The sequence below is a fragment of the Fukomys damarensis genome, unplaced genomic scaffold (assembly GCF_012274545.1).
Source record: "Fukomys damarensis isolate Sample0158 unplaced genomic scaffold, DMR_v1.0_HiC HiC_scaffold_14, whole genome shotgun sequence".
In the NCBI taxonomy this organism is placed as follows: Eukaryota; Metazoa; Chordata; class Mammalia; order Rodentia; family Bathyergidae; genus Fukomys; species Fukomys damarensis.
Genome location: NW_022900926.1, coordinates 50,532,472 through 50,551,154, shown reverse-complemented (window position 1 = coordinate 50,551,154; position 18,683 = coordinate 50,532,472). Strand labels below are relative to the sequence as shown.

The following is an 18,683-nucleotide window of genomic DNA, read 5'->3' as shown; positions in this document are numbered from 1 at the left end:
GGCCACAAATGGAGAGTCTAAAGATCGGGGCTGAGTGAATAATCTGCTATGGGAAGAACTATTTATCTTGGACAAAAAGTCGGAGTGAGTGTAAATGGTGAAAGAGATGATATAGTGGCCTGTGGAAAGGTGGGAATGGTTTTCTATCTTAATGGAAATATAATTTACAAGTCTTAATGTAGTTTTCAGATCACTGATGCACAAAGTGGAGATCTGCACAGAGCATGGAAGGTTGTAATGGAACATTTTAACCCCTTATTTTCCCTGGAGCCAGATAAACACCAGGTTTCTCTCACCTATACCTTCCTGAGTCAAGCAGAAAACACTGATTTTTGAACAGGCAAGTTTCCAAAGGTCTTGCTTGTTCCTTTCTGGGTTCCCTGTGTTTATCACAATGCCAGGTATATCATAGCCACTCTGTACATACTTGTTGAATGAATGAGCATTAAAATAACTCTTCAGGCTCACAGACTTGCAAGAAAGGTTCATCAACTCAGTATGACAGGTGAAGGATCTTCTCATATTTCTGCACCTGTTGGATTGGGAATAATCACCCTTCATAAATTTGTCCAGCAGCCATTGGGAAAGCCACACTGAGTGACGGAAAGATTATGGATCTGGTGTCTGTGTCATTGCATTCTAGAGCTGGTGCAGTCATGCTAGGATATGTGACTTAGAGACTAAAACAGGCCCATGACCCTGAGAGATCTCAGTTTTCTCTCAGGAAAACTAAGAAAGTGGTATCAGTTAATGCTTCATCAAATTTTCAGATTCTGTTTTTCTCTATTCTTCATAGATGTAGTGAGCCTTATTGGTATACAAATGCAAGTTTCTTTCTGAAAATGAATATTCTGCTTGGTTCAGTTCTTATCATCATAGTAAAACTAAAATAAATATGTTTAGAATTTGAAATTTTAAAAGTGTGTTTAATGAGTAAAAAGTTCTATATCTGTAGGTCTTCTTATTTTTGTGTTTTGCAATGCTGGGGATTGAGCCCTATTTATTGCACATACAAGGGAAATGATCTCCTATGGAGCTACATCCACACCTCCCACAATTCATCATTATAATGTTCTACCTTCACAAGAATTTTAATGCTTTTGAAATGGTGGCTGCCTCAAGAATCATTTCTCGTTCTCCTAATTATCAGAAAATTTCCAATAATTCGAAGAACCACTGGGGACTTTTGGTTGGCATGAATTGTCAACTTCACAGCTCTTCCTATTCTTTCCTTACTACCATTATGGATTTTTAGGCATCAGAGATCACTGGATAATCTCCTAAAGATAATCTCCAGCTCCAACCTAGTTTTCACTTAATTAAATTCTATGAGCACATGAAGGGCAGGGGAAAGGTAATAAGGGAAAAATTATGAGAAAATGAAAAAATGGAAATAAAGTGTTTGTAAATGGGGAGGGAAGGAGGGGATGAAGGTAGGTAAGGGACAAGGAGAAAAAATAAGAGCCAAGACCACCTGTCATGTAAAGGTACAAGATCCCAATAATGAATGTAACTGTAATGTATCCTTAGAATGTACCAATAAACTCAATAAAAGAAAAAAAATTAAAAATAAATAAATTCTATGAGCACATTACTCAGAGAAAGTAGTTACCCTGTAAGTTATTTAATATGGTACAGGGAAATATACACAAAGCAAAATTTAAAGGTATTAACAGAAAAGCAAATTACAATTTATGCTTTTTTTAAAAACTTGAAAATATTTGAATTAAACGAATATTATTTATTTGCAATGAAAAAATATTTATAGTAAAAAGGTAGTGAAGAAGAATAGACATTTATTTCTAAAGACATAAATTGATAGAATTGCTTATAATAAAAAAATAGAAATAATTTACCTCTCTACTAGGTTAAATGAATTATGGCACTTGTATAAAATATATTCCTCTGTAACCATTAATAATGTTATACAAGTATTCCTATAGAAAGGTGCTTTTTTTTTTTGGTACCAGAGATCAAACTCAGTACTTTACGCTTGCAAGGTAGGTGGCAGCACCACTGAGCTAAATCCCTGGCCCAAGATGTTTGATATTTTATCTGATGTAAATCATGTAAAAACTAAAATATGCATAGTACTTCATAGTCTGCAAAAACTATATGTTCAGACTTACTCATTAACGTACACTTTTATCTCAAATATCAGCTATGGAAATTATAGTACTAATTTTCTTTCTTATTTTTGTTTTATCTTGTTTTTCTACATTGACAATGTGTTTAATGCACAGAGAATAAATTCACCAAAACTATAACAAAGAGACAATTCTGTCCTATTAAAAACCAGGAATTTCCACCACCTGCCTTGCAAGCACAAGGGCTGGAGTTTGATCCCCGGTACCAAAAGGAAAAAAGAAAAGAAAAGAAAAGGGCTGAGGAGGTAGCTCAGTGAAAAGGCCCAGAGTTTCATTCCCAGTACTGCAAAAAACCCAGAAATTGTCCATATCATTCTTAGGTTGTACCCCCTCAAACTTTCATTTTTCTCTTAGATTGTACACATTGTCTTTTGATTGTGCTGAATGTCAGTGAAACAGACCAGAGATCTGAGGACTGATTCTGGATCAGACACTACTTGCTTAATGACCATTTACAAGGCATCTGATTTCTTGTGCCTGTAACCACATCCATAGAGCATCTAAATATTGGTTTACCCTAAATGCATGGACAAGGAGAGACAGGTTTTGGAAAACTTGAGGAAAGTGATTTATAAGCTCAGCATCCTATCAGTGACCCAGTCTCAGCACAGTGATTGAAGTGCCTCAAACCAAAGCCTTTCCTCATCAGCCCCTTGAAGTGCTACAATGACAAAAATTTGTCGCCTTAGTTGCATGTGGAAGACCTCTGTGCCAAGCTAGAAATCATGAAGTCACAGGCTCTCTACTGCTCCCCAGATCAAGATTGTGACCTGAATGAATTTTCCTATGAGAAAAAGGAGAGAAACTGGAGAGTGACCATGGTATCTGCAGGAGGTCAGTAAGAAGGCCACATTCTCTCTATCAGGTAGAAACTTGGATAAAGACAGCTGAAGGACAAGTGTTGTCCAGAAGATACACCTTCTTACCATCTTTGGTAGAACTGTCACTCTGTCCTTATATCTTTATTACAATTTATTCTCTCACCAATGAGAAGGTGGCATAGAAAGTTCAGTTCCAGAAACCCAAGGGTCATTCAAGAAGTCTTTCTTCTTCACCCTGTTATGCCGAACCTTGCATATCTTTTGGTGAAGTTTCTATGCATTCCCTTTTCTCCATTTTCTGTCTTCACTATGCCTCATTCTTACTGACTTCTGAATGCTCTCCTAGCCAATGGAGGCCTCTTATGTTCTTGTGTGTGTGTGTGTGTGTGTGTGTCTGTGTGTGTGTCTGTGTGTGTGTATATGTTGTGTTGTATTGTATTGTGTATGTACTTGTAACTTCCCAGATACATGAGATTATTTCATCACAGTTACTCAGGTACCTGTCTCTGTGTACTCATCACCCTGTTTGCCTTGTGCCACATACATTCATTAATGTAAACTTTCTTGTCTTCCCTACTAGGCTTCAAGCTCCCGAGGGTGGGAATAGTTTCCTTCACCTCTGTATCTTCAAGGACTGTGAGGCCCACAGGCACCTCACAGCTCCTAAGAATGCCAGTTATCACTTTACAGAGCAGATATGAGCTGCTTCAAGATAAGGCCTTTGAATGGATAGACATAAATCCCATTGTCTTCACTTGGAAAATAAAGGACTGATCACAATAATCTTTACAGTTCCCTTTTTTTTGCAAAGTCTCACACTACAAAATTAAAAGGTCAAGAAACTGTGAAGAAATATGATACTAGTGAAAAAAATAAAAGGAGTGGGTCACTAACTGACCAGTCTGGAAGTTAAACAGAGAAAAGGATTCCAGTGAATTTTTGTATGTATGCATGTATTTGTGCATATAATTTATATGCACTTAATATGTCTACTTTTTTTCTTTACACATATGTGCTGTCCCATTTTTTAAAAAAGAGAGTATCCAGGTTTTCCTCCTTTGGGCCACCTTTTGAATCTAGTCTCTAAAGTTCAAATAATCTACCTACTCTAGGTCAACTTTCTTTTGGTTCAAGTTCTTCACACCTGGGAGACTTCTCACAAAAATGTCTCCTTGTAGCTCTCAAGAAGCAGTGGCTGGAAGAGATTTAATGGAACATGTGGCTTTAGTCACATTAACATCGACACCTTTGTGTACCCTAATCTGGCTTTCACCTTTAAGGCCAGCTGTCTCTGAGCTCTGTTGGTTGAGTCCTGGATAACAAGCTATAGCAGTTGTATTAACACTTGATAATATCCTGCCACAGCTGTTATCTTTATTTACAGGAATCACTAGGGGTATAACATGAACTTGCCAGTCAAGATCCAATATCTTTCCACCATTTTCTTGTCTGGGAGGCAGGAAATGTGGAATATGTGGCTTATATTAGGACACTGGTGTTTCCAGTTATGTGGCAATCTGGCCATTTGGCCTTTATTTTCTAAATTGTTAATTAGTTGCTTGTGAGGGTCATTTCTTCTATCTTGCTTTTAAGTGACTAACTTCTTTTTTTAGCAGCAGAATCTAATTTTAAGGCACAGACAGAAGCAAGATTTAGTCTATCCTCAGTTCATGTTAAGTGTAGAAGGGATCCAGGAAAAGCATGAGCAGGAGGCTCCTCAACTGAATAAAAACATTTGCATGGTTATGTAAAGCATGATATAAAAGGCATTCTCCTTGAAAGATATTGGAGGAAGAAAAGCAGAATTTACAAAGTGACTCAGAGAACCATTGGATATTATAGTCTATTATCATCTAATCAAATCTTAGTTTATACAGGAATCACTTGGAGGTTTTATTAAGACCCAGAATGCTGATTCAGTAGTTCTAAATCCAGGGACACAGAACCACTCATCTGTACACCATAGAAGTTTAGAGAAGGGGTGAAACAACACAGATACCAGCAGCTGAAGAGTTGAGATAAGTGTATAATTTGTCTGGTTTCTTTGAGTGTTGAGCTATGTTCTTTGCAGGAGAGTAGCTTAGATAGATATGGAAGTTGGAATTTCAATTCATTTTGCAAAAGGATTAGAATATTTGGGTAGATTACAAGCAAGAAGAAAGGTATTTCAGATCAAGGAAATCCTGTAGCAGCAATCATCTCCTGAAATAAGAAGGGAGTGTGTCAGGGTTATTGAGCAGATTCTAATTGAGGTAGAGAGCATGTCCTGATATTGAAATCCATGCTGGATGGTCAAAATCAGAATCAGGAGGCTCTTGGTTCATGGTCTCATTGTGTAAAGTTTTTTGGTCCACAAAATATGGAGGGAGTTACAATTCCAAATGTCATCTGAATTTCTTTTCACCTCACTGGAGAAGCTCAGCACAATCCAATCACAACTGTAAAACTTGTCTCCCTCTCTGAACCATATGGGCACCGGGCAAGCATCAATGGGAGATTCAGATTCATGGGAGGGCCTAGAACAGATACAATCCAGGTACATCCAATAAAGTTGACCTCTCTAACTTTTGAAATATATAGAAAGATGTAGATCTAGAAGATATAGAAGAAACTCAGTGTAGGCCACCCAAACCATCCCTTCATCCTATAGTTATGAATGATATAAATGGAATGAATGAGGGTCATATCATATTTGTAGAAACTATCCCCTATTATTACCTCATACACAAAGAATGGTTCTGTATTAAGGCTAATCTATATGTGTTAGACACCTCATGAGAGTCAGGTGCATTCCACACAAACTGAGTTAGACAGGCTATAAATGACCACAGAGTAGACACACTTGAGCCTCACCATTGTCCTCATGTATCATACTGGCCTCCTATAGTCAACAAATCTGGTCCTCAGCAGTCCCTGAAATTGGAACAAAAAGCCCACAGTCATTATTATATGTCCCTTGGATTCATTGCATAGACTCTCAGAACAGCTCTGGAAATCTTTCTTTAATCATTTCTTTAATCTAATGAATATCTAGAAAAACTCGGGATATACTAGGCACTTGAATGCTAAGGAGAAAGAGATGAATAAAGCTCAAGTTTTTCATGGTTTCACAAGGAAGACAAAGGTATGGGCAGGTAAAAGTGATAATTCAAACAAAAAAGCATTGTTCAGAGAAGTGCAAAACTAATCCTACTGCAGAGGAGAAAAGGAGAAGAGGCACCTCTAAGTTGAAGTTGGTAAAGTAAGCAGAGATTTTCATTTAGGGCCCAGATTGGACACAATTATTCTAGGTCCAGGGATGCTATTTAGAGAGGCTCAGGGCAGGGAACTATTAGGGGTAGAGTATTAAAGTATCAAATGTGAGTACTGAAGTGGAGAAGGGAAGAGTGGTGGAAGGTGGGACTAGAAGTAGGCTAAGTCTACCTTTGTCCTTGTATAGTTTATTCTTGTATAGTTATCCTTACCAGGGAAGTTAGAGTTATCCTGGTAAAATTGAAGTCAGATTATAATCCTCTGAATCTCCCACCAAAATATACACCTCATCAGAAGGTTTTTAATAGTTTGGTGACTGTGATAACACCAGCTCCTACAATAGTGCTTGACACATGTAATGCACATAATATATGTATCCCATGCATTGAGTTTTCTATATGCTGAGTCAAGGTGATTGGATCTGGAAAACCATCAAAGGACTTTAAGGAGGGATTTATGTGCAAGTAGATTAATCTGGAGATTGTTGTAGAGAGTAAGCCAAATCAGAGTGTCTGGAAAATAGATCATTGTCAAAATCTAGAATCTACTAAGTAAAATACATTATGAAGAGAATCAGTGAGCGTGAAAAGGGGGCTTTAGAAGATATTTCTCTGTCATTGGCTTCAAGTGATTGTCCTATGTTTTCTTCTAGCAGTTTTAAGGTTTCCAGTTATGTCAATGTCTCTGATCTATTTTGCTCAAATTTAGTACAGGATGAAAGATAAAGATATAGTTTTAATCTTCTGTATGTGGATATACAGTTTTCCCAGCAGCATTTGTTGAAGAGACTGTATTTTCTACAGCATCTGACTTTGGTTCTTTTTTCAAGAATCAGGTTATTGTAAGAAGAGACATAGAGTAGCAAATGCAATTCTAAGCAACAGAGACATGGCAGGGAGTATCACAATTTCCAATTTAAGCTATACTACAAAGCAACTGTAATAAAAACAACATGGTACTGGCAAAGAAGCAGGCATGAGGATCAACTGAATAGATTAGAAGATGCAGAAAAAAAAACCTCCAGACATGCTCAGCTACCTCATCTTCGACAAAGAAACCATCCTTGCTGGAGGAAAGATAGCCTCTTTAAGAAATGGTGTTGGAAAACCTGGATTTCAACTTGCCGAAGATGAAAATTAGACCCCTATCTTTTAACATGCACTAAACTAAAACTGAAGTGGATTGAAGATCTAAATATTAAAACAGAAACACTACACTTGCTGAAAGGCAAGTTATGAAGAACTCTCAAAGACACTGGCATAGGAAAAGACTTTATGAATAAATCCTCAGTAGCACAGGAACTAGCACAAAGATCAAAAACTGGGATCTCATCCTATGAAAAAGCTTCTGCACTGCAAGAGAAACCACCAACAGAACTAAGAAACAGCCTACAATTTCTTACCAGCTGCTCCTCAGACAAAGGACTATTATCTAGAATATATAAAGAACTCAATAAAATCAGATCCCCCAAAATATAAATACCCAATTCAAAAATGGGCATCTGAAATGAACAGACATTTCTCAGACAAAGAAGTAAAATCAGCAAATAACCATATGAAAAAATGTTCAACATCACTGGTCATTTAAGAAATGCAGATGAAAACAACACAGAGATTCCATCTCACCTCAGAAAGAATGGCTGCTATCATAAAATCAACCAATAACAAATGCTGGTGGAGTTATAGGGAGAAAGGAGTCCTTCTCCGTTGTTGGTGGGAGTGAAGACTGGTGCAATCACTGTGGTGATAAATATAGAAATACCTCAAACAACTAGGATTAGAGGTCCCATTTGACCCAGCTATTCCCCTGCTGGATATCTTCCCAAAATCATTAAAGAATCACACCACGGTAATGGTAATATATGCTAACCTATGTTTATAGTGGCACAGTTTGTAATAGCTAAAACTTGGAAACAGCCTAATTGACCATCAACTGGAGGATGGATAAAGAAGACAGCAGTATTTTTTATTTATAAAATGGAGTACTACTCATCCATAAAGAACAAGAAACTAGAGACATTTATAGCTAAGTGGATGCACATTGAGGCCATACTCTTTAAGTGACATGAATAGGACACATATGTGTAAATATCAAATAGTTTCTCTGGTGTGAAAAACTAAAATTATAAGTAAGGATCACAATGTATAATTGATATTGAGAAATAGGAAGAAAATGTTAAAGGAGCAGGGGAAGTGGGAGGGGTAGGGGAAAAGAAAAAAATATGAGAAATGGAAAAATATGGAAGCAAAGTCTTTGTAAATAGGGAAGTGTTAAAGGGGTGAAGGGAGGGCAGGGGAATGGGGAAAAATAAGAAGCAGGATACATCATGTAAAGTTACAAATTCCTAATAAAGAATGTAACTATATTTATACCTAAAATGTACCAACAAACCTAATGGAAAATGTGAAATAGGAAGAAAAGGGCTAAAGTTGTAGGGAAAGTGTGAAGGGTAGGGGAAATGTAATAAGGGAAAGGGAAAAAAATAGGAGAAAATGAAAAAATAGAAATAAATGTTTGTAAATGGGGAAGGGAGGAGGGGGTGACGGGAGAGCAGGGACAGGGGGAAAAAATGAGAACCAAGACCTGTCACATAAAGGTACAAGATCCCAATAATGAATGTAACTGTACTGTATACCTAAAATGTACCAATAAAAAACGAGAAAAAAAAACCTAATGGAAAAACGAAATCAGATGGTTTTAGGTGCTTGGTTTTGTTTTGTGTCCTGTATTCTATTTTGATAGTATACTTGTCAATTTTTTTGTGTCAGTAACATGTTGTTTTGTTACTATAACTTTGTAGTATAATTTTAAATTGAGTAGTGTAATTCCCTCAAGCATTGGGTTTTTTTTTTTTCTTTTCTTTTCTTCTGGATTGCTCTTGTTATCCTGTGTCTAGGTATCCATATGAATTTTAGGAATTTTTTTTTTTTTACTAGTTATTTGAAAAATTTTGGCATTTTTATTGGGACTACATGGAATTTGCTTTTGGTCACATGGCCATTTTAACCATATTATTTCTGTTGATCCATGAACAAGACTTCATGAATAGAACCCTAATAGCACAGGAAATAATATCAAGAACCAATGATTGGGACTACATCTAATTAAAAATCTTTGGACAACATAAGAAATAAAGGACAGAGCGAAGAGAGAAAAATCCTTGCTAGCTGAGATAGGGGGTTATTATTTAGAACATATAAAAAAACTTAAAAAAAAAATGAGCCTGCCCCAAGGCCGGCCAGTGCCAGCATCTGTGCAGTGAGAAGTTGGTGGCATTGGAGAACGGAGCGAGTCCCATTGAAACTGTCCGTCATGGCCCTCCATGGTGTGCAGTGTAGAACTGAAATCTGAGGCAGGGGCTTTGCTGTGGTTTCCAGCAGACACTCTGGGAGATGGTGTCAGTGCTGGAGATCTTCTGGGTCTAGCTGGTGGGCACATTAGTGGTTTGCACTTACCTGGTTGAAGCAAGTGCAGTTACCTGCATCTGAACAATGGAGCAGTTGCCTTCCAACCAGAGGGCTCGATTGCACTAGTGTATATTTTGGGAGATTTTAGCCCTGATGAATTTAGTTCTTTGTGATGCCTCACTATTTAGTTGAGACAGAGTCTTGTTGTGTAGTTCAGGCTGGTCTCGAACTCATAAACCTTTTGCTTCTGCCTCATTAGGGCTGGGATTCAAATAGGTGCCACCGCACCCGGCTCAAATTTGTAATTCAAATATTAAATATTAAAAATACAAAAAGGGAAAAAAGAGAAAACACCCTCCATGCAGCAGAACAGCTCTGTGTGGCACTCAGGCTGCAGATGAACTGCCTGATGATTGAGAATTGAGACCAGAAGCCCTGTGTATATTGGAAATCATTCATCTTGTAGAAGCTGCACAGTGCATTGCTCACCCTTAATGCTATTTCCCAGTTTTCCCACAGCCCCAAAGGCAGCCCCCCAAGTGGAGCACTCACTTCTCAGGCTGCAATCTCCAGATGCCATAGACTAGGAGCACCAGCTCTGCCTGGACAGGCATTCCTGGCTTAATGACTGAGCTGTTCCAGTGACCAGGTCACTAAACATGTTAGTCACAAACTGAGGAGCTGTATATCCTACGTAATTTTTACAACATTCAGAACAAAGAAATGGTCAGAGGAAACTCCAACTTGATGACTTTGTTTGATTTACATCACTCAGTACTATAATGCATAGCAGAACATGAACCACAAAGTACAATCAGCAAAATTTACAGTATTGCATAATGATGCACTGTACAAAAAATCCATTGAGGCTCTATAAACAAATTATACAGAACTGCACAAAGGAAAAGTTAGGTTAAGTCTAAACAGGACAAGAGTATCAGAATTGAGTTTGGTGTCAATGAAACAATTGCACCCAGTGACACTCTGTAGAGAGACCCCAGCCACAGTATTTCAAGCACATTGAACCCTCAGGCCCCTGAATTTATTCTTTTTTTAATCTTTATTAACTTTATTGGTACAATTTAGGTATACAGTACAGTTACATTCATCATTGGGATCTTGTACCTTTACATGACTTATCTTGGTTCTTATTTTTCCCTATTCCCCAGGCCTCTCTTCACCTCTCCACCCTTCCCTATTTACAAAGACATTGTTTCCATGTTTTTCCTTTTTACATATTTTTCCCTTTCCCCTAGCTCTCACACTTCCTCTACTATTTTAAATCTTTTCTTCCTATTACACAATATCAATTATACATTTTGATCCTTATTTACACTTTTAGTTTTTCACACCAGAGAAACTGGTATTTACACATGTGGGTCTTTTTAATTTCACTTAAAAGTATGAGTACTACTCAGGCATAAAGAATGAGAAACTAGAGTCATTCATAGGAAAATGGATGCATATAGAGGCCATACTCAAGTAAAATAAATAAGATACACGTGTAAATACCAAATAGTTTCTCTGGTGTGGAAAACTAAAAGTGTAAATTGTATAACTGTATAGAAATTGTATAACTGATAATGTGAAACAGGAAGAAGGGCCACAGGTGTAAGGGAAGTGGGAAGGGTAGGGGAAAGATAATAAGGGACAAGAAAAAAATGAGCAAAGGAAAAAATGGAAACAAAGTCTTCGTAAATAGGGGAGGGGGAAGGGGTAAAGCTAAGGCAAGGGTATGGGGGAAAAATGAAAACCAAGACCTGTCATGTAAAGGTACAAGATCCCAGTGATGAATGTAACTGTACTGTATACTTAAAAAGTACCAATAAATTCAATAAAAAATAGTATGGACTCAATGTGTATCCACCTATACATGTCTCTAGTTTCTCGATCTTTATGAATTAGTAATACTCCATTTTATAAATAAAGAATACCCGTATCTTCTTTATCCAGTTGATACGCAGTTGGCCTATTTCCAAGTTTTAGCTATTACAAACTGTGCCACTATAAACATGGGTGAGCATATATCAATGTGGTATGATTCTTTTAATTGTTTTGGGAAGATACCCAGCAGAGGGATAGCTGGTCAAATGGGACTTCTAACCCTAGATCTCTGCGGTATCTACATATGGATCACCATAGTGTTTGCACCAGTCTACATTTCCACCAACAATGAAGAAGGGTACCTATCACCCCACAACCCTGCCAGCATTTGTTATTGGTTGATTTTATGATAGCAGCCATTCTTTCTGAGGTGAGATGGAATCTCAGTGTTTTTTTTTTTTATCTGCATCTCTTGAATGACCAGTGATGTTGAACATTTTCTTCATGTTTATTTACTGCTTTTACATTTTTTTCTGTGAAATGTCTGTTCATTTCAGATGCCTATTTTTGAATTTGGCCTTTGTATTTGGCGGGTCTGATTTTTTAAAAGTTCTTTATATAGTTGAGATAGATAGTAGACCTTTGTCTGAGAAAAAGCTGGTAAAAATCTTTCCCAGATCATAGATTGTCTCTTAGCTCAGCTTGTGATTTCTCTGGCAGTGCAGAAACTTTTAAAAATGATGAGATTCCAATTGTTGATTTTTTGTGCTAGTTCCTGTGCTACTGAGGATTTGTTATAGCATATTGTCAGATTTTGCTTCTTTCTCAATTCTTCCAGTCTATTTCTTTTGATTGGTGAATTGAGGCCATTGACAATGATGGTTATAACTGATATGTATTGACTTATCATTGTCATTTTATTTTCCTATTGTTGGCTTTTATTTTTCTCCCTCTCCCTTTAAATTCTTGCCAATTGGATTTGCTGTGTTGGGGCTCATGGAGTTGTGACCTTCATTGTCTTTTTCTAGGATATTTTAAAAAATTAATTGCAGTGATGGTTTGATATTCATGAAGTTTCTCAGGTGTTCTTTGTCATGAAAGTGTCTTATTTCTCCCTCAATTTTGAAAGATAGTTTTTCAGGATACATCAGGCTGTGTTGGTGATTGTTTTCTTTTAAAGCTTGAAATACCTCACTCTAGGCTCTCCTTGACTTGAGGGTTTATGTTGAAAAGTCTGTTTTGATTCTAGCTGGCTTTCCTTTGCATGTAATTTGTTTCTTATCTCTAAATGCTTGTAGTATTTTGTACTTCTGTTAGGTTTCCAGGGTCTTGATTATTATATGTCTAGGTATAGATTTTTTTTATCATAACTAGTTGGAATCCTATATGCCTCACTTATAAGTATGCCAACTTCTTTTACTCTGTTTGGGAAGTTTTTTGCTATTACTTCTATGAATAGTTATTTTTATGTCATTTGCTCCTTCTCCTGCTTTTTTTGGACTCCTACTTATCTTATATTATTCTTCTTTGCATCATCTAGAAGCTGATGAATTGATTTCTCATGTTCCCTTACTATTTTTAATAGATGTCCCTTTTCATGGTCAATGACTACTATCCTGTCTTCTATAGCTGATATTCTGACTTCAGATTGGGTTAGTCTGCTATGTATACTTTTAGTAGAGCTTTTAATCTCCTGGATATAAGTTTGAATCTGTTTCATGGATTCCATTTCTTTCTTATGTTGGGTTTTCATCATTTCCATTTCTTTCCTAGGCTGAGCATTCATGGTTTTCATCATGGTCCTGAACTCATCTATTTCTGTTCTAGAGTTTATAATCATGTCTTTTATCTGGAAAATTATTTCTGTTTTAAATATTTCTAGAGCCTCAATCACTTGTTTTTGTTTTTTGTTTTGTTTTGTTTTACTTCCTGTGCTTCAGTTCAGATTGTCCAGGTGGTTGATTATCAGACTTTTCCATCTCATTTTTCCCAGAATTTGCCTTTGGTAAGCTGGAAGACTGTGTCTTGTTTAAATGTCTTTTCATTTCTATTATTGTTGGTATAGTCCTTGGTTTAATCCCTGGGTTGATACTTTTGTATTACTTATTGTAGATATCTTTGCTGCTTGTATTTACAGTCCTTAAGGAATGATTGCTTCTCAGAAGTGTCTTCCAGATAGAGATGATCTTTAGGATTTGGGTCTTTAACAACTCTGGGGAAATCTCATTTACATTACTGATTAGGTCAGTCACAACACTAGCCCGAGTGATACAATCAATAACAACAATAGAATCAAATGCAGCTTAGAAAATGACAATTTGTGGTAGTCATTAATCTATAACCTTTAACCAGGTGACATAAAATGAAATCGAAGGCTAGCCAAAAATATGTTTATATGAATAAACTGATCAATATAGTCACTTTACCCTTCAGGATGGGGACTTAGGAGTAAGGCCCTCTTACTGTTATTCATTTCTGCTGTAGCTCAGGGCAATGATCTTTAAGATCCTCTGTGCCTCTGCAGTATAGATGAGGGACAGGCATAGCCAGGAAGCCAGATGCGTAGGAGGCGCGGGGGGGTGTTTGGGTTGGGTTGCTGGAAATGCCTGCTCAGGTCTGTTGGGGTCGGGAGGCCTGGGTGGGGGAGGGGCTCATGTCAGTGGCTTCACACAGCTCCCGTCCTCACCAGTCTCTTGGTCTTGGGACCTGAATTTATTCTTGGTTGTATAGCTTTCAAAATGACCTCTGATGGACTAGACCAGGAAGTGAACTCCAGGTCCCTTGACAGCCCATACCTGGACCCATCCCTGACCTTGGACAGCAGCCCACAGCAGAAGCAGAGGCTCTGAAGAATGCTGGTGGTCCAAGTGGCCTGGAACTGAGGGTGCAGAAAAGGAAGAAGAAGTGGCTGCCGAGGTATTATCAGAACTCCACAGACTTCATCAGTGACACTGTGCCTGATGGTCATTTCCATGGAGGACTGGACAGCATGGCCAGGACTGTGGAGCAGCCTGAGGGCTGCCATTGGCCTGACTTGGAGCAAACCCACCTCCCAGAAGAGTTTCTGCTATGGACAGCTGTGGCTCCACCCTGTGTTGCTACTGATACTACTGAGAACCTTGGTGTCACCACTGGACAAGTACTTGAATCCTGGAGTGTGGAGAGCACAGACTTGTCCAAGCTGGAACTCAAGTCACCCCCCATCAAGAGTGGCTTCTCCATACACATTCCCATTGACCAGCCTGCCAGTTCCTGGGCCAGCCTCTTTCATGATGCTAAGCCCTCTTCCTCCTCACACATGGTGTGTGTGGAAACTGAGTGTTCTCCTATTGCTGCATCACTCCTTGCCTCTGAAAAGCAGGTTGAAGTTAAAGAAGGGCTTGTTCTAGTTTCAGAGGATCCAGTAGCCATACAGATCACAGAGTTACTGAAGAATGTAACCCTAATACATAAGTCAGTGTCAGCCCTATGGGCTGATCGTAAAGGAAACTGGTGCTACATTAATGCTACTCTGCAGGCATTGGCCACTTAACCTCTGACAAGTAATCTCATGAAGTTCATTTCTCTGTATTCCAAGGTGCAGAGGCCTTACACATTGACACCCATAATAGATAGCTTTGTCCTGCTAAGGAATGAGTTTACTAACATGCCTGTGCCTCAAAGTCCTGACAAGCTCTTGGAGATAAAATCTTGAGGGGGATCCATTCTGGAGCTGCCTTTGGACCCATGTACTTTTACGGACTCCTGCCCATCATCAAGTCAAGCCTGTCTGACAAGGGTAGACAGGAAAATGCAGAGGAGTACCTGGGCTTCATCCTCAATGGACTGCATGAGGAAATGCTGAGCCTGAAGAAGCTCATCTTGCCAGACAGTGAAAAATTCATAGTTTCCAATGCATCTAGAATTCCCTTGGCCAACCATGAGTGGCAAGAGCAGGGTGAAGGCCAAGAGAAGGAGGGGGAGCAAGTGCACCCCAGAACAAGACATCAGTGAAGTGCCAGGAGTATTTTGTTTAGACCTCAATCACTGGCATTTTTGGTGGACATGTGAGGTTGGTGGTTTACCAGCAGAATTCAAAAGTCTGCCATTCTACAGCCATTTTTCATGTTGCAGTTGGATATCCAGTCTGACAAGATATGCACTGTCCAGGATGTACTTGAGAACTTGCTGACTCTTGAGAAGCTGCCTCCTGTCCTTGTGCTGTACCTGGAGTGCTTTGTGCATGAGAAGACTGGCAGCTGCCAGAAGCTGGTCAAGAACATCGACTATCCCATGGACCTGGAGGTCAGCAAGAAACTGCTCTTTCCAGGAGTTAGAAATAAGAATTTTAAATGCCATAGGACCTATAAGTTCTTTGCAGTAGTCTATTATCATGGCAACAGTGCCACAGGTGTCACTACAATACAGATGTCTTCAAGATCAGGCTCAATGGCTGGCTGCGCATCGACAACCAGTCAAGGTGATCCAGCAGTACAAGGTAGCAAAGCCCTCTGCCGAATGCATCACCTACCTCCTATGTTACCACCACATGAGCCTGCCATGAGCCTTGTGTGCCCGAGTGTGTGCGTGATGATGCTTTGTAGAGCTCCAGCTCACTGGCTTCCTGCCTCTTTAGTGGCTCCTTAAGAGAAACTCTCCCTTTTGCAAGAATAGGCTAGATTGGAAAGATGCCATGGGATCTGTGTGCAACATAGCTTATGTTGACTTCTTATTTCCAAATCAAAATCATTTGGTTGAAACAGACTGTCACTTGATTTAAGAAAATGCACAATAACGCACAATTCTGAAATAATGTTGATTACTGATAGAAGAAAGGGAAACTTGCATTTGACTCTCAAATCAAATTAGTTTCTTAGTAGAATAAATTTACACTGGCAACATTTGTAAATTTGTGAAAATGAATTTTATCTTTCCTTAAAAAATAAATGTTTTACTCCAACACACATTCACACACACACACACACACACACACACACACACACACAACGTGACACCAAAGGAGTGGGAAAAACAACCAAATGGCCCAACCAATAAATGGGCAAGTGAAATGAACAGAAAATTCTGAAAAGAAATACAAATGGCCGGTAATGGTATATTACAAAAATGCTCCACGTCTTTAACCATTAGGCAAATGCAATCAAAACTACATTATTATGAGTCTAACTCCAGTCAGAATGGCTATCAGCAAAAAACACAACCAACAGTGAGTCCTGGTAAAGAAGAAAGAAACTCTCCTACATGGTGGGGGTGAGTGTAAATTAGTACAGCCACTGTGAAAATCAGAATAGGGACTCTTCAAAAATCTAAAAATCTATATGCTACTCGAGCCAGCTGTACTACTTTTTGGCATATTCCTAAAAGAATTAAAGACAGCATACTGTAGTGATACATGCATACTCATATTTATAGTGGTACAAATCACATCAGCTAAGTTGCCAAAGTAACCTCAATATCCATCGTGATGAATGGATAGAGAAAATGAGGCATATATACAGAATAGAGTATTATTCAGCCATAAAGAAGAACAAAACCATCTCCTCTGCAGGAACATGGATGTAACTAGAGACTAGCATGTTAAATGAAATAACCCAGTCAGAAAAATGACGTATTTTCTTCAACATAAGAAATTTAAAAAGATGTTGGTGGGAGGGCAGACTGGTGCAACCACTATGGAAGTCAATATGGAGATACCTCAAAGAACTAGGATTAGAGGTTCCATTTGACCCAGCCATCCCTCTGTTGGGCATCTTTCCAAAAGAATTAAAAGAATCACACCAGAGTGATATATGCACACCCATGTTTATAGCAGCACAGATTGTAATAACTAAAACTTGGAATCAGCCCATCTGCCCATCAGTTGGAAACTGGATAAAGAAGATGTGGTTTTTCTATAAAAAGGAACACTACTCAGCCATAAAGAATGAGAAAGTAGATTCATTCATATTTAAATGGGTACGTTTTGAAGATGTACTCCTAAGTGAAATAAATAAGTCACACATATGCAAATATGGAATAGTTTCTCTGTTGTGAAAAACTAAAATAGTACTCAAGATCCTCACGGGACAACTAGCAATGTGAAATAGGAAGAAAAGGACCAAAGGTGTAGGGACAGTGAAAAGATTAGGGAAAGGAGAATAAGGGAAAAGGAAAAAAATATGAGAAAATGTAAAAATGGAATTACAGTGTTTGAAGGTGGGGAGGGGAGGAGGGGATGAAGGGAGGGTGGGGACAAGGGGTAAAAGTGAGAACCAAGACCTGGCATGTAACGGTACAAGATCCCAGTAATGAATGTAACTGTACTGTCTACCTAGAATGTACCAATAAATTCAATTTAAAATAAAAAAGAAATTTAAAAAGAAATATAAATACAAAAAAGATAGGAAACTAGGAGATAGTTCTTTAGTGATGGGCAAAAGAATTAGGTGGTGGGAGAGGAAAGGGAGAGGTGGGCAAGAAGCATGAAAATAATCAAAATATGTACACATAACAATGCCATCACAAACTCATTATTTTGCACTACTATTATGCACTGATAAAAAAATAAAAATGAAAAGTACTTAAAGTGATAGCCAAAAGAAAGTGGACAAGATAACTCTTACAGTCTCTAATCAAGAGAAGAAAACTATTAATAGAAAGAGCAGGGGGTGGGGAGTAGGAGTTCAAGTACACATCTTTAAGTTTTCTATGTAAATTATGAAAGCATGAAATGTTGCATGGTGATGTTTTATGAGTGTATACCATAGCTTAGATTTGTTAATTAAAAATTCCAATGAATTGATGGCTAAATTCAATGTTTATTTATGCTTTCACCAGAAACATAATTGTTCATCACTTTTGGTATGGTAACTTTGGAAGTGAGATAGACTCGGAACTTATTAGAACCCATCTGGATACAAGTATGTGAACAGCAGAAACAACATAACACACTAGTGATATTATAGGGGTACCAGTAAGGAGCTATGGGGGCAAAGAAGATATGTAGTAGATGTTCAGTGAATTCTGAATAAATAAATAATTTTACAAAGGTTGAAGGAGGAAATAAAGTGATGAAAAATAAGAAAACTGAAATGGAGTTTTGAGGGATGAGCCAAAGAATGGAATTTGAGACAGATTAAATGAAATGAACAAGGAATTTGGTATGACTAGGTTAAGGGGTATACAAGTGGTAGGAAAATGGCTGAAGCTGTTAAGACCAGTTTTGGAGGGCCTTGAATGACATCATTAGGCATTTC

General features: G+C 38.2%; 1 pseudogene; it reads left to right on the top strand.

Moving 5' to 3' along the window:
* The first annotated feature begins 14,440 nt into the window (after positions 1 to 14,440).
* On the top strand, positions 14,441 to 15,994 carry LOC104874294 (annotated as a pseudogene).
* Positions 15,995 to 18,683: the final 2,689 nt, after the last annotated feature.